The sequence below is a fragment of the Balaenoptera physalus genome (assembly GCF_965194825.1).
Source record: "Balaenoptera physalus genome assembly, chromosome: 1".
In the NCBI taxonomy this organism is placed as follows: domain Eukaryota; kingdom Metazoa; phylum Chordata; class Mammalia; order Artiodactyla; family Balaenopteridae; genus Balaenoptera; species Balaenoptera physalus.
The window spans coordinates 63,893,744-63,909,822 of record NC_138882.1 but is presented as its reverse complement, the minus strand read 5'-3'; the positions used below and the strand labels follow the sequence as shown (position 1 = coordinate 63,909,822).

The 16,079-nt window shown below is 35.5% G+C and overlaps 1 protein-coding gene across 1 annotated transcript in view; it reads left to right on the top strand.

Annotated features, from left to right (window-relative positions):
- Window positions 1-16,079, top strand: part of SFT2D2 (SFT2 domain containing 2) — an 842,470-nt gene that overhangs the window by 322,768 nt on the left and 503,623 nt on the right. The window lies entirely within an intron of this gene.

The window sequence follows — 16,079 nt, the reverse complement described above, 5'->3', positions numbered from 1 at the left end:
AGTTGTGGTGCATGGGCTTAGTTGTTCCGGGGTATGTGGGATCTTCCTGGACCAGGGCTCGAACCCGTGTCCCCTGCATTGGCAGGTGGATTCTTAATCACTGCGCTACCAGGGAAGCCCTATATCACATTTTTTGTTGGTGGGGTCACTCTTCTGCCTTCCACTGAGCCCTGCCTGAGGGATGTGACAGAATAGGCATTAGTTTCCTGGTGTTGCCCATAACTGTAATATTGCTTTTTAAGAGTATTCATAGCAACTTTATTAATAAAAGCCCACGACTAGAAACAACCCAAATGTCCATCAGCAGGTGACTAAATAAACAAATTGTTCCAAATCCATGCCATGAAATACTATTCAGCAATAAAATTAAACGAACTTCAGATGCATGGAACAATATAGATGGATCTTGAAAACACTATGTTGTGTAAAAGAAAGCAGACTCAAAAGATTACACACTGTATGCTTCCATTTATATAAAATTCTAGAACAGGCAAACTAATCTACAGTGACAGAAAGCAGATCAGTTATTGTCTGGGCCCAGGGATGGAGAGGATTGGGTGGGAAAGGACACAAAGGGTAACAGAAATGTTCTATGTCTTGTGGTACTAGTTACAGGGGGCTATTCATTTCTCAAAATACATTGAACTGTGTGCATCCATAAGTGTAATTTGTTTTCCCATTCATAAAAAGATAACGGATTGGCTAGATCACTTTTAAGATCTGTTCTAGTCCCCATAAACTTTAAGCTTTTCCCTCTCCGTATTTTTCATGATACTAGGATAATATCAGCGTATAGTGGTTTGCTCCAAGTTAAATTGAACAGGGCTTCTCTTTTATGTTCTTAGAAGAAAATGACAAGAAAATCATTTTCTATTCCTTTATTTAATCAATAAGTGTTTATTGAGTTCCTACATTATGGGCACTGAGAAGTCAAGACTGAAACAGTCTCAGCTCTTAGGACATTATATTCCAGTAGAAAGAGAAGAACAATACACAGAATATACAAAGACGTGTCAAAGGTGATGATAAGAGCTATGAGTCCAAATAAAGCAGGTGACAAGAAATTTTAGGAGTGGGATGGTAACTGCTCTTTTATATGGAATATCCAGGCTAAGACTCTGGTAAGACAACATTTGATCAATTTGTTTTTAACAATCAACTTTGGGAACCCACTCAGGTTCAATCTAGTATCATAGGCTCTTTAAGGTAATGCATACACTGTCAGAATCCTTCTAGGTTTTGTGTATCGGTTATTGGTCTGTGGCACTAATATGAAATGTGTTGACTGAGGCTCAGTCATTAAGGATTCAGTTTTTTTCCTTCTGCTCTATCAGAAAAAAAATTGGAAAAAATTTCAATGAAGAATAAAATTAAAAATTGTTTTCATTAATCAGAGAATTAGGTCATCCATAACACTCACACACTAGTTATTCCACAATAAAGAGGTCTTATTGTATTTGTGACTGATCCTTCATTGGGAAGATGGAAATGTCTTCCAGCCTGAGGTTTAAGTTGTCTAGTGACATACATCTTCCTCCTGGTATTTCAAATATGGGGAGGAGATCAGGTAAGGGAAACAGAGGATCATAGGTTTGGCTGACTCCAAAAAATCAATCGTTAGTATTCATAAAAATAAAATCATAACCTCTGATAAAAACCACATTCCGCTCTTTGTCACCAACTTTTCTGGCTGTCTTGGTTCTAGTTTCAGAGTCTTTGTGTTGGTTTCAGTGACTATCTTTTGACTGTAATCACTGCCATTTATTGAGTCCCTCCTATGATCCAGACAAGTTATATGTTCTGTTTCTGATTCTGATGTTTGCGAGGTGGGGCGGATTTTGATTCTCCTTCGTGTAACACATCTTGTATCAACTGAACCAGGATCAAGATAAGATTGAACGATGTGATTTTACAGCTCATGGTTTCCATTACAGTATGTGGCTTCTCAAGGAAATGCTCCTTAGGATGGCTGCTGGCATGGATGTCAGGCCTCAGCTCTATTTCATTTCAGGCAGATTGAGGCTACCTGACATCCAGTTTAGGAAATCCATAAGTGTTTGAATTCTGCATGACAGAGGATTTTAAGATTATGGTAGACTTTGTGGCCAAAATGTCAGCCTTCTGAAAAAAAGGAAAACAAAACCTAAAATGACTCCTGTGCTTACTAGTTTAGACAGTGCTATGTTTAGCACCCACCCCTATCACACCTAACTTTTAGTATGGCCCTCGCTAGACAGAATACCAATGCACTGGATTAGTATTTCTAAAATACATCTCCAGTTTGTTTAAGTCTTCTATGAAAAAGGGTTCTGTAAGTTAAAAATATTTAGGAAAAGCTGGGTTAGCTAAATTTTACTGCAGGTCTTCTCAGAACTTTTAATATGGTGATTTAATAATACACAAAAATTTCCCAAGCTTATTAGAAGTGGACTCCATCTTCCTTTTTCATAGAATAACTTTCAAAACTAGTGTTTGGTATAAAACACTTGGGGAAATGCCAATAGAGCCAATCTTCCTACGTTCTTTTTTCAGAATTATCTTCTCTGTGAGCTCCCTTAGGGACCTTCTTGCTTCATAGAGTGACATTCTATTATGTAATGTATTAACCATAATTCAGTGTTAATATCTGAGAGTGAGGCTCTATGTTCTATTCACCCCAGGATTGTCTGTGGCTCCTGGAGATTCAATGTTCCTTTTCAAGTAATTAATCAAGCTATGATAGTACAGGTCATGTTGCAATGGATTATGATATATATCTATATGTATGTAGATATAGATATATATCACTCACCAGAACATGAGTCATACCTTATTCTTTTCTTTTCCCCTATTTCTAAGATGGTATCTTACACATAATAAAAACTGGTTTTCTTGAATGAAAGAATAACTTTATGAGTAAATGACTTTAATGGAGGGATTTCTGATATTATGTCAGAATCATGGGAGTATTGCTTTGGGTCAGGAGAGATTTTGGTGGCAACTTGAAAATCAAAATATGAAGGCCACTTGTTTTCACAGCACCCATTGGCAGTACCTGCAAGACTCTGCTTAGAAACCCTTGGGAGTGCAAACAGGCTACTCACTCAATTCATATTAGGTACTATTTTCTCTCTCTCTCTCCCTCTCCTCTTTGCCTTTTCATTATCCTGAACTTGAACATAAAAATGTACCCTTGAGCTACCTAATTTCCGTAATTTCACTTCTTTACCTGCATTATTGTCTGACATACTATGATCTACATGCCAAAAGAGAAAGAGCATTGTTACAAATTACACTTGTACTTTGTATATTATCTGAGTATTTTGTAGACATAATACTACCAGCTTCCATCATATTTCCAAGAGGTTAATGAAAGTAAAGATAGAAGCACTGAGTCACTGAAAGTTACTGGTTGGCTAATTCCTCAAAACTAGTTTGTGGTAGAGCCTCTACTGGTATCCGTGGCATAGTTTCTTGTACTCCATTTTAAGTGGTGTTTCTTTATAAGTCACCTAATTAATAAGTAAGGAACACATAGTAGAAGAGCTCTGAGTAATAAGCAGTGTTCTATTCATTATGGATTTAATGAGAGTCCCCAAACAAAATGTCAGAGCAACAAGATACTTTCCCTTCATGGAGAAACCCCTGGTCTAGATCTTGCACAAGAAATATACAAACTAAAATATTTTATCTGTATTTTTAAGCTGAGGTTTTCTGTTAGAAAAGGCACTCTTGAGGTTTGCAGGAAGTATGTGTAGTTCCTGTGAAAGTGAATAAACCAGTATATACCTAGTACCCTCACTTTTTATATATTACTAACATTGCAATAGTCAGGAAATTTAGTAGAAAAATAGTTGTAATAAATATGACAGCGCACTCTCACAAATAAAAAGAAAGGTACAAACATTCCAAAGGAAATGGGCAAAAATTACTGAAAGGCAATTTGTAAAATATTATCAACTTTACTAGTAGTTAAAGCAATTGAAACTGAGGAAGATATAAACATTAACCTTTCACCTATATGTTTGCAATGGCTAAAATGATTGATAAAACCCAGTATTGGTTAATCTGGGAAAACTTGTGTTTTCATACCTTATTAGTGGGAGGGTAATTTAGGCCCTATTTTGACCTTACTATAAGCCACAGTTTCATATGTTATAAATAAATATCCATAGATTTTTTTTTAAGAAGGAAGGAAACAAATTTATTGATTACTTATTTTATGTTCATCTATTTCATAATCATGTATTCTCAATAGTGTTTGAAGAATGCTAAAGCATCTTTCAAAATAAGGTAACTGAAGTTCAGGAATGCAAAGTGCCTCACTCACATTTACACAATTATTAAAAATGCGGACTTGGTATTTGTGGCCACTTCTATCTGATGTCCAAGACCATGCCTTTCCAATACACAACAATGAACACTTACTAAAAGTTAATCAAAACAACATACTCCAAACCATGTGAGAGTTTAGTAAAGGAACAAGTTAATGAACCATTAATCCACCTACATGCAACATGGTGTATCTGACCAACAAACTACATGGATCTAGGTGTTCTGATTTAGAAAGATGTTTTCTAACTGAGGGGTACAAAACATGATATCTGAGAACCATTGAGCTGCTATAAAATAAATTAAAAATTGCATGTCAATACATACCATAAATGGAAGCACTTCCAAAGTCTGAGTGGTATAAATTGACTTTCATGTAACAAATTTGGCTCTGCAGATCAGTGGAAAAGCAACGACCATTGAGAGGTATCTTATGTGGCACTTATCTGCCAGCAAGCTTCATTTTTACATATTCAACCTTTGCACAGCTTTTTAAGAAAGCAGTATGTATGAAAGTAAGAGACTGTTTTGTGAAAACTTTCTGTAGGGAACTGATGACAAAGAGATGCACAGAAAAGTAGAAAAAGTTCAAAGACATGTCTATTCTTCTTGCTGTGTGGTCTGTGGTTTAGAAAGGAAATTACCTAGAGACTCTATCAATAGGGAGTAGTAAGTGCATCAGAGAATATCTGACAGCATAGGGCACTGCTTAAAAGCTTAGGCTTTGGAATCTCGCAGATTTGAGTTTGAATCTTCACTCTGTTATCACTAAGTTTTGGGATTGTGAGTGGATTACTTAACTTCTCCTAGCCTCAATTTTCTCATCTATAAAATATAGATAATAATTCTACTTAATTTATAATATTGCTATTCTTAAATAGGTTAATGCCCTTGAGTGCTTAGCACAAAGCCTCACACATTGCAAATGTACAATAAATCTACAGCCATTGAATGCTGCAAAAAGACTGTGAAGTGATATACGTGTAGGCATATTTATCTGAGAGATGCTTGGAAGAAGGTCCATCAGTAGTGGTTAAATGGTTATCTTGGGTAGTGGGATTTAGGTGAATTTTCTTAAAAAAATTATTTTTTCTATAGCGTCTGACTTTTTTTTACAATAACCATACTGTTTTTATCAGAAAAAATATGACAAAGCTATTTTAAATTAGGGAAAAAAACCTAAGTACAATATAAGAAAAAGTATACTGGAAGTATGTTTCAAAGAAAACAATAATAGTAATCTTGTTTTTAATTATTTATTTTTAAATGAATGGTTAATTAAAAAAAAAAAATTTATTTATTTATTTTTGGCTGCTTTGGGTCTTCGTTGCTGCGTGCTGGCTTTCTCTAGTTGCTGTGAGCAGGGGCTACTCTTCGTTGCCATGCACGGGCTTCTCATTGTGGTGGCTTCTCTTGTTGCGGAGCACGGCCTCTAGGCACGCGGCCTTCAGTAGTTGTGGCATGTGGGCTCAGTAGTTGTGGCTCACTGGCTCTAGAGTGCAGGCTCAGTAGTTGTGGCACACGGGCTTAGTTGCTCTGCAGCATGTGGGATCTTCCTGGGTCAAGGCTCGAACTCATGTCCCCTGTGTTGACAGGTGGATTCTTAACCACTGCGCCACCAGGGAAGTCCTTGCTTTTATTTTTGTCTTTGAAAAAATAGAACCTTAGGATAACGAAATCTTGCCATTTGCAACAACATGGATGGACCTAGAGGGAATTATGTAAAGTGAAATAAGTCAGACAGAGAAAGACAAATAGTGTATTATTTCACTTATATGTGGAATCTTAAAAAAAAGAACAAATAAAAAAATTTAAAAAACATAATGAAACAGAAACAGAGTTATAGATACAGAGAAAAAACAGGTGGTTGCCAGAGGGAAGGGGGTGAGGGGAGGAGAGAAATAGGTGAGGGAACCTAAGAGGTACAAACTTTCAGTGACAAAAATAAATGAGTCAGTTATGAAATATACAGTGTGAGGAATATAGTCAATAATTTTGTAATATCTTTGTATGGTGACAACTAGACTTATCATGGTGACCATTTAGAAATGTATAAAAATATTGAATCACTATGTTGGTACCAGGAACTAACATAGTTTTGTAGGTTACTTATATGTCAAAAACAAACAAATCAACAAACAAACAGAAAAAAAGGGGATTGGATTTGTGGTTGCCAAAGGTGGGGAGTGGGGAGAGGGGAAATTGGATGAAAGTATTTGAAAGGTACAAACTTCCAGTTATAAGATAAATAAGTACTAGTGATTAATGTACAATGTGATAAAAATAATTAACACTGCTGTATGTTATATATGAAAGCTGTTAAGAAAGTAAATCCTAAGGGTTCTCATGACAAGGAAAAATATTTTTTCTATTTCTTTAATGTTGCATCTATATAAAATAATGGATGTCCATTAAACATTGTGATAATTATTTCATGATGTAGGTAGGTCAAATCATTATGCTGTACACCTTAAACTTATACAGTGCTGCATGTTAATTATATCTCAATGAAACTGTGAGAAAAAAATGGAAATGAAATGGCAGAAGAATAGTAAAGTTGTTTAGAGCGTATAAAAAAAACAGAACCGTAGCTGCACAATTGGATTAATCACTGTTGCATGGTTGCAGCAGGGCATGCTAGACCTGAATTGCTCTTTTTTCCAAACACAGATCTAGATCACATTTTCCACATACAACCCCATTCTTCCCCTCTGTCCTTGCTTCTAGATGGGACCAGATAACTGGTTCTTACCAGTGAAATGTGACCAAAGGAAAAAAGTCACTTCCAGATCAAAGTAGTTAAGAATAGGTGTGCTTTTCCATGTTTTTTTTTTTTTTTTTTCCATGTTCTTTTGTTCCCTTCCTGCAGCTGGAAGAAAAGGACTCCCAGGATGTAAGGGATGGTTTTGCTCAGAGGTGGAAGCAGACTAGATTCCTGAATCACATTTTGCAGAAGAGCTCTGAAGAAAGACAACTTGCTAGGAACTTCTGCATTGACTTTTGTGTGAGTGAATGGTAAATTTTTTTTTTTTTTTTGGTGTTATGCCAGTGAGAGTTTAGTTTGCTCCTTATAGCAGTTAGTCTAATCTGAGTGATGGAATTATAGGTTACCATCATTGGTCTGCATATGACCTTCTTTTATACAATTAATTAAGTTGTATAATGTTCCACTAGTAACATACTTCCAAACTAACATTTTAGATAACTTGAGCATTTCAAATAACTCCTATCTATGTGCTCCTTCCTTTTGATATTCTCTAAGTATATATCTAGGAGTAAAATTTCTGGAGCTTCAGGATATCCAAATGTGTAGCTTTACACAATCATGCCAAACTGCTATTCAAAGTGTTGTGCCAATTTCTAATGCCATGAGTAATTCATGTTGCTCAATATCACTGCCATCACAGTAATTATCAGACTTAATTTGGCCATTTGAATGGGAATAAATTGGGGTCACACTGTGGTCTTGATTTACATTTTCATGATCACTAGTGAGCTTAAGCCAAGTCACTTCTGAAGAAAATGATTAATGAAAGGTGATTTGCCCTACTAGAAATTAAGGTTAAATTATAAGCCTATAGTAATTAAATAGTAATAGAATGGTATGAGTCAAGGATAGACAGATTTACCAATGGAACAGAGTAGAGAATTTGAAGGAGAGGCACATGTATGTGGAAATTTAATATGTGACAGGTAGCGTGGGAAGAGGAAGAACTATTCAAAACCAGAGCCAGAAAATTCAGGATCTAAAGAGGAAAAAAATGTATTTGGATCTCTATCTCACAATACATACAGAAATAACTGCTAGAAAGGTTAAAAATTTAAGTGTCAAATACAAGAGTTTAAAATTTTTATTGGAGTAAATTTTGCTGACTTTGGGGAAGAAAAGAATTTTTTAAAGTACAGAAAGTACTAACTATAGAATAAAATATTGACAAATTTGATTACATTGGTATTAATATTTTTTTCCATCAGAGACATCATAAAGGAAGTGAAAAGGTAAGCTACCAACTGAGAGAAAATATTTGCAACACTTATAAAAGACAAAGAATTAGTATGGAAATACATAACGAAATCATACACATCAATAAGAAAATGACAAATTATCCAATAGAAAAATGGAATATTATACAAACATGCATTCTACAGAAGAAATTTTTATGTGAATTACATATTACATATGATAAAATATGAATTAATTTTCTTTTCAGATGAATCAAAATATTCAAACCATACAGTAAAAAGAAAAGAGAAAATATATTGAGTTTTCTTGCTTTCACCCTTCACGCTTATACCTTCTTCTGTTAAAAAGCAATGTTTTCCTTCAAAAAAGGATTCTACAATTCCACTCTGTGGTCAATCATATATAAATGGTACTGATCTTCCAGAGTACTAGACTTTGAGGGTACAAATGTTTTATGTGTGCTTATGCCTTCTTACACACTCATACACTTATGCATCCTTATACATTTACATTTAGTATGGATATATTAACTCAGCACTTTCTTTGTGCAAGGCATTGTCCTAGACTCTGAGGAAATGAAAAAGACAAACAAACAATTCCAGGAAAATGATGGATAATAAAAAAGTAAATTATTGTTATATTAGAAGGTGCTAGGTACTATGAACGAAAGTAGAGCAGCAAAGAGAAATCAAGTGATACCAGAAATGGTATGTGTGTGCACTTTTAAATTGGGGGGTCAGGGAAAGCCACAGTGAGAAAACACTATTTGAGTAAAAGATTAAAGGGAGTAAGGGACTGAGCCACACTTATGTCTGAGGGAAGAAAATACCAGGTGAAGTAAACAGAAGGTGAAAAGACTTAAAGGCAGGAGGATGCTGACATGTCTGAGAAACAACAGGTAGGTCATTGTGACTGCAGTGGAGAAAGAAGGGGGGGAAGAGTAGCAGGAGATGATGTCAGAGAGTAAATGGGAGATGAGAGCATAGCTCATGGAGGTACATGTAAACCCTTTACAACATAACAATTGTAAAGACTGTAAATATATACAGTCTTTACAATTGTTATATCCTTTTGATGAATTGACCCCTTTATCATTATATAATAACATTCTTTGTCACTTTGTTATGGTTTTTGACATAAAGTCTATTTTGTCCAATATAAGTATAGCTAGGCCTGCTTCCTTATGGTTTCCACTTTCATGAGGTATTTTCTTCCATCCCTTTACTCTGAGATGATGTATGTCCTTAAAGATGAAGTGAGTCTCTTGTAGGCAGTATGTATTTGGGTCATTTTTAAAAATCCATTTAGTCACTTCATGCCTTTTGATTGTAGAATTTAATCAATTTACATTTAAAGTAATTATTGATAAGTAAGGACTAACTAATGGCATCTTAATTGTTTTCTAGTTGTTTTGTAGTCCCCTTGTTTCTTTCTTCCTCTGCTGAATTTATTTGTGAATTGATTTTCTATAGTGATATGCATTGATTCCTGTCTCTTTTCTTCAATGTATATACTGTGAGGCTTATATAAATATCTTACAAATATAGCAGTCTACTGTAAGCTGATTAACAACATAACTTTTTGCATGAAAAACACTATCCCTTTAATCCCTGCTCCATTTTATGTTTTTTATGCCTTAATATTCCTGTTTTTTATATTGTATATCATTAACAAATTGTGGTAGCTATATTTACTTATTTATTTATTTTTATTGCAGTCAGTCAATTTATTAGTAATTAAAGAAATACAATATTTTTTTAACATCTTTATTGGAGTATAATTGCTTTACGATGGCGTGTTAGTTTCTGCTGAACAACAAAGTGAATCACCCATGCATATACATATATACCCATATCTCTTCCCTCTTGCGTCTCCCTCTCATCTTCCCTATCCCACCCCACTAGGTGGTCACAAAGCACTGAGCTGATCTCCCTGTGCTATATGGGTGCTTCCCACTAGCTATCTATTTCACATTTGGTAGTGTATATATGTCCATGTCACTCTCTCACTTTGTCCCAGCTTACCCTTCCCCCTCCTCGTGTCCTCAAGTCCATTCTCTACGTCTGCGTCTTTATTCCTGTCCTGGCCTTAGGTTCTTCTTAACCACTTTTTTTTTTTTTTTTTTTAGATTCCATATATATGTGTTAACATATGGTATTTCTTTTTCTTTTTCTGACTTGCTTCACTCTGTATGACAGTCTCTATGTCCATTCACCTCACTACAAATAACTGAATTTTGTTTCTTTTTACTGCTGAGAAATATCATTGGATATATGTGCCACATCTTCTTTAACCATTCATCTGTCGATGGACACTTAGTTTGCTTCCACGTCCTCATTATTGTAAATAGAGCTGCAATGAACATTGTGGTACATGACTCTTTTTTTTTTTTTTTTCACACACACACATTGTACTTTATTTTTACAAGAGATAAATAGACTGACACCAAGCATTGTACATGGATGACCACAACAAAAGCAACAATGATTGCAATTACCAAACACGAAACACACTCATACTATGTCATAATATTGACATTCAGTCCAGTAATCCTCCACTGTAACAGCTCCTTTACTTTGCAGTGAAAATTGATTTGTATATTCTTTGCCTCTGAGTCCTTGTGGGATTTTTTTTTTTTAATTCAAACAGAAAGTCACAAAAATTATACTCATCCTCATCAGTTCACTCAGTCCCATGTAATTAATTTTTTTTTTATCTTGATCTTTTGTTAGCACTTTTATGAGTTCATCAGTTTTTCATTAGAGTTCTGAAAATGCTTATTCATTCAGTTCAGCAGTACAGTCAGTTACCAGAAACCTGTACTTGACATGACTCTTTTTGAATTATGGTTTTCTCAGGGCATATGCCCAGTAGTGGGATTGCTGGGTCGTATGGTAGTTCTATTTTTAGTTTTTTAAAGAACCTCCATACTGTTCTCCATAGTGGCTGTATCAATTTACATTCCCACCAACAGTGCAAGAGGGTTCCCTTTTCTCCACACCCTCTCCAGCACTTACTGTTTGTTGATGTTTTGATGATGGCCATTCTGACTGGTGTGCAGTGATACCTCATTGTAGTTTTGATTTGCATTTCTCTAATGATTAGTGATGTTGAGCATCTTTTCATGAGTTTGTTGGCAATCTGTATATGTTCTTTGGAAATGTCTATTTAGCTCTTCAGCCCATTTTTGGATTGGGTCGTTTGTTTTTTGATATTGAGCTGCATGAGCTGCTTGTATATTTGGAGATTAATCCTTTGTCAGTTGCTTCGTTTGCAAATATTTTCTCCCATTCTGAGGGTTGTCTTTTGGTCTTGTTTATGGTTTCCTTTGCTGTGCAAAAGCTTTTAAGTTTCATTAGGTCCCATTTGTTTGTTTTTGTTTTTATTTCCATTTCTCTAGGAGGTGGGTCAAAAAGGATCTTGCTGTGATATATGTCATAGAATGTTCTGCCTATGTTTTCCTCTAAGAGTTTTATAGTGTCTGGTCTTACATTTAGGTCTTTAATCCATTTTGAGTTTATTTTTGTGTATGGTGTTAGGGAGTGTTCTAATTTCATTCTTTTACATGTACCTGTCCTGTTTTCCTAGCACCACTTATTGAAGAGGCTGTCTTTTCTCCATTGTATATTTTGCCTCCTATATCAAAAATAAGGTGACCATATGTGCATGGGTTTATCTCTGGGCTTTCTATCCTGTTCCATTGATCTATATTTCTGTTTTTGTGCCAGTACCATACTGTCTTGATTACTGTAGCTTTGTAGTATAGTGTGAAGTCAGGGAGCCTGATTCCTCCAGCTTCGTTTTTCTTTCTCAAGATTACTTTGACTATTTGGGGTCTTTTGTGTTTCCATACAAATTGTGAAATTTTTTGTTCTAGTTCTGTGAAAAATGCTACTGGTAGTTTGATAGGGATTGCATTGAATCTGTAGATTGCTTTGGGTAGTATAGTCATTTTCACAATGTTGATTCTTCCAATCAAAGAACATGGTATATCTCTCCATCTGTTTGTATCATTTTAAATTTCTTTCATCAGTGTCTTATAGTTTTCTGCATACAGGTCTTTTGTTTCCTTAGGTAGGTTTATTCCTAGATATTTTATTCTTTTTGTTGCAATGGTAAATGGGAGTGTTTCCTTAATTCCTCTTTTAGATTTTTCATCATTAGTGCATAGGAATGCAAGAGATTTCTGTGCATTACTTTTGTTTCCTGCTACTTTACCAAATTCATTGATTAGCTCTAGTAGTTTTCTGGTAGCATCTTTAGGATTCTCTATGTATAGTATCATGTCATCTGCAAACAGTGACAGTTTTACTTCTTCTTTTTCAATTTAGATTCCTTTCATTTCTCTTTCTTCTCTGACTGCTGTGGCTAAAACTTCCAAAACTATGTTGAATAATAGTGGTGAGAGTGCACAACCTTGTCTTGATCCTGATCTTAGAGGTAATGGTTTCAGTTTTTCACCATTGAGAATGATGTTGGCTGTGGGTTTGTCAAATATGGCCTTTATTATGTTGAGGTAAGTTCCCTCTATGCCTACTTTCTGGAGGGTTTTTATCATAAATGGGTGTTGAATTTTGTTGAAAGCTTTTCTGCATCTATTGAGATGATCATATGGTTTTTTTCCTTCAATTTGTTAGTATGTTGTATAACATTGATTGATTTGCGTATATGGAAGAATCCTTGCATTCCTGGGATAAACCCCACTTGATCATGGTGTATGATCCTTTTAATGTGCTGTTGGATTCTGTTTGCTAGTATTTTGTTGAGGAGTTTTGCATTTATGTTCATCAGTGATATTGGCCTGTAGTTTTCTTTCTTTGTGACATCTTTGTCTGGTTTCGGTATCAGGGTGATGGTGGCCTTGTAGAATGAGTTTGGGAGTGTTTCTCCTTCTGCTATATTTTGGAAGAGTTTGAGAAGGATAGGCATTAGCTCTTCTCTAAACGTTTGATAGAATTTGCCTGTGAAGCCTTCTGGTCCTGGGCTTTTGATTGTTGGAAGATTTTTAACCAGTTTCAATTTCAGTGCTTGTGATTTGTCCCTTTATATTTTTTATTTCTCCCTGGTTCAGTCTCGGAAGGTTGTGCTTTTCTAACAGTTTGTCCATTTCTTCCAGGTTATCCATTTTATTGGCATATAGTTTCTTGTAGTAATCTCTCATGCTCCTTTGTATTTCTGCAGTGTCAGTTTTTACTTCTCCTTTTTCATTTCTAATTCTATCGATTTGAGTCTTCTCCCTTTTTTTCTTGATGGGTCTGGCTAATGGTTTATCAATTTTGTTTATCCTCTCAAAGAACCAGCTTTTAGTTTTATTGATCTTTGGTATTGATTCCTTCATTTCCTTTTCATTTATTTCTGATCTGATCTTTATGATTTCTTTCCTTCTGCTAACTTGGGTTTTTTTGTTCTTCTTTCTCTAATTGCTTTAGGTGTAACTTTAGGTTGTTTTTTTTTAGATGTTTCTTGTTTCTTGAGGTAGGATTGTACTGCTATCAACTTCCCTCTTAAAACTGTTATTGCTCCATCCCAGAGGCTTTGGGTCGTCGAGTTTTCATTGTGATTTGTTTCTAGGTATTTTTTGATTTCCTCTTTGATTTCTTCAATGATCTCTTAGTTATTAAGTAGCATATTGTTTAGCCACCATGTTTTTGTATTTTTTAAAGATTTTTTCCTGTAATTGATATCTAGTCTCATAGTGTTGTGGTTGGAAAAGATACTTGATACGATTTCAATTTTCTTAAATTTACCAAGGCTTGATTTGCTACCCAAGATATGATCTATCCTGGAGAATGTTCCATGAGCGCTTCAGAATAAAGTGTATTCTGTTGTTTTTGGATGGAATGTCCTATAAATATCAATTAAGTCCATCTTATTTAATTTATCATCTAAAGCTTGTGTTTCCTTATTTATTTTCATTTTGAATGATCTGTCCATTGGTGAAAGTGGGGTGTTAAAGTCCCCTACTACGATTGTGTTACTGTCGATTTCCCCTTTTATGGCTGTTAGCATTTGCCTTATGTATTGAGATGCTCTTAAGTTGGGTGCATAAATATTTACAATTGTTATATCTTCTTCTTGGAGTGATCCCTTGATCATTACGTAGTGTCCTTCTTTGTCTCTTGTAATAGTCTTTATTTTAAATTCTGTTTTGTCTGATATGAGAATAGCTACTCCAGCTTTCTTTTGATATACATTTGCATGGAATTTTTTCCATGCCCTCACTTTCAGTCTGTATGTGTCCCTAGGTCTGAAGTGGGTCTCTTGTAGACAGCATATATACAGGTCTTGTTTTTGTATCCATTCAGCCAGTGCACTTCTTTTGGTTGGAGAATTTAATCCTTTTACATTTTAGGTAGTTATTGATGTGTATGTTCCTATTCCCATTTTCTTAATTGTTTTGGGTTTGTTATTGTAGGTCTTTTCCTTCTCTTGTGTTTCCTGCCTAGAGAAGTTCTTTTAGCATTTGTTGTAAAGCTGGTTTGATGGTGCTGAATTCTCTTAACTTTTGCTTGTCTGTAAAGTTTTTAATTTCTCCATCGAATCTGCATGAGATCCTTGCTGGGTAGAGTAATCTTGGTTGTAGGTTTTCCCCTTTCATAACTTTAAATATGTCCTGCCACTCCTGAAAGATCTGGCTTGCAGTGTTTCTGCTGAGAGATCAGATTTTAACCATATGGGGATTCCCTTGTATGTTATTTATTGTTTTTCCCTTGTTGCTTTTAATATTTTTTCTTTGTATTTAATTTTTGATAGTTTGATTAATATGTGTCTTGATGTGTTTCTCCGTAGATTTCTCCTGTATGGGATTCTCTGCACTTCCTGGGCTTGATTGACTATTTCCTTCCCCATATTAGGGAAGTTTTCAACTATAATCTCTTCAAATATTTTCTCAGTCTCTTTCTTTTTCTCTTCTTCTTCTGGGTCCTGTATAATTCGAGTTTTGGTTCATTTAATGTTGTCCCAGAAGTCTCTGAGACTGTCCCATTCTTTTCATTCTTTTTTCTTTATTCTGCTCTGTGGTAGTTATTTCCAATATTTTATCTTCCAGGTCACTTACCCATTTTCCGCCTCAGTTATTCTGCTATTGATTCCTTCTAGAGAATTTTTAATTTCATTTATTGTGTTGTTCCTCATTGTTTGCTCTTTAATTCTTGTAGGTTCTTGTTTAACATTTCTTGTATTTTCTCCATTCTATTTCCAAGATTTTTGATCATCTTTACTATCATTACTCTGAATTCTTTTTCAGGTAGACTGCCTATTTCATCTTCATTTGTTTGGTCTGATGGGTTTTTACCTTGCTCCTTCATCTGCTGTGTGTTTCTGTGTCTTCTCATTTTGCTTGGCTTATTGTGTTTGGGGTCTCCTTTTCTCAGGCTGCAGTTTCATAGTTCCCTTTGTTTTTGGTGTCTGCCCCTACTGGGCAAGGTTGATTCAGTGGGTTGTATAGGCTTACTGGTGGAGAGGACTGGTGCCTGTCTTCTGGTGGATAAGGATGGATCTTGTCTTTCTGGTGTGCAGGACCACGTCCAGTCGTGTGTTTTGGGGTGTCTGTGAACTTATTATGATTTTAGGCAGCCTCTCTGCTAATGGCTGTGGTTGTGTTCCTGTCTTGCTAATTGTTTGGCATGGGTTGTCCAGCACTGTAGCTTGCTAGTCATTGAGTGGAACTGGGTCTTAGCGTTGAGATGGAGATCTGTGGGAGAGCTTTTCCCATTTGAGATTATGTGGAGCCGGGAGGTCTCTGGTGGACCAATGTCCTGAACTCAGCTCTCCCACTTCAGAGACACAGGCCTGACATCCAGCT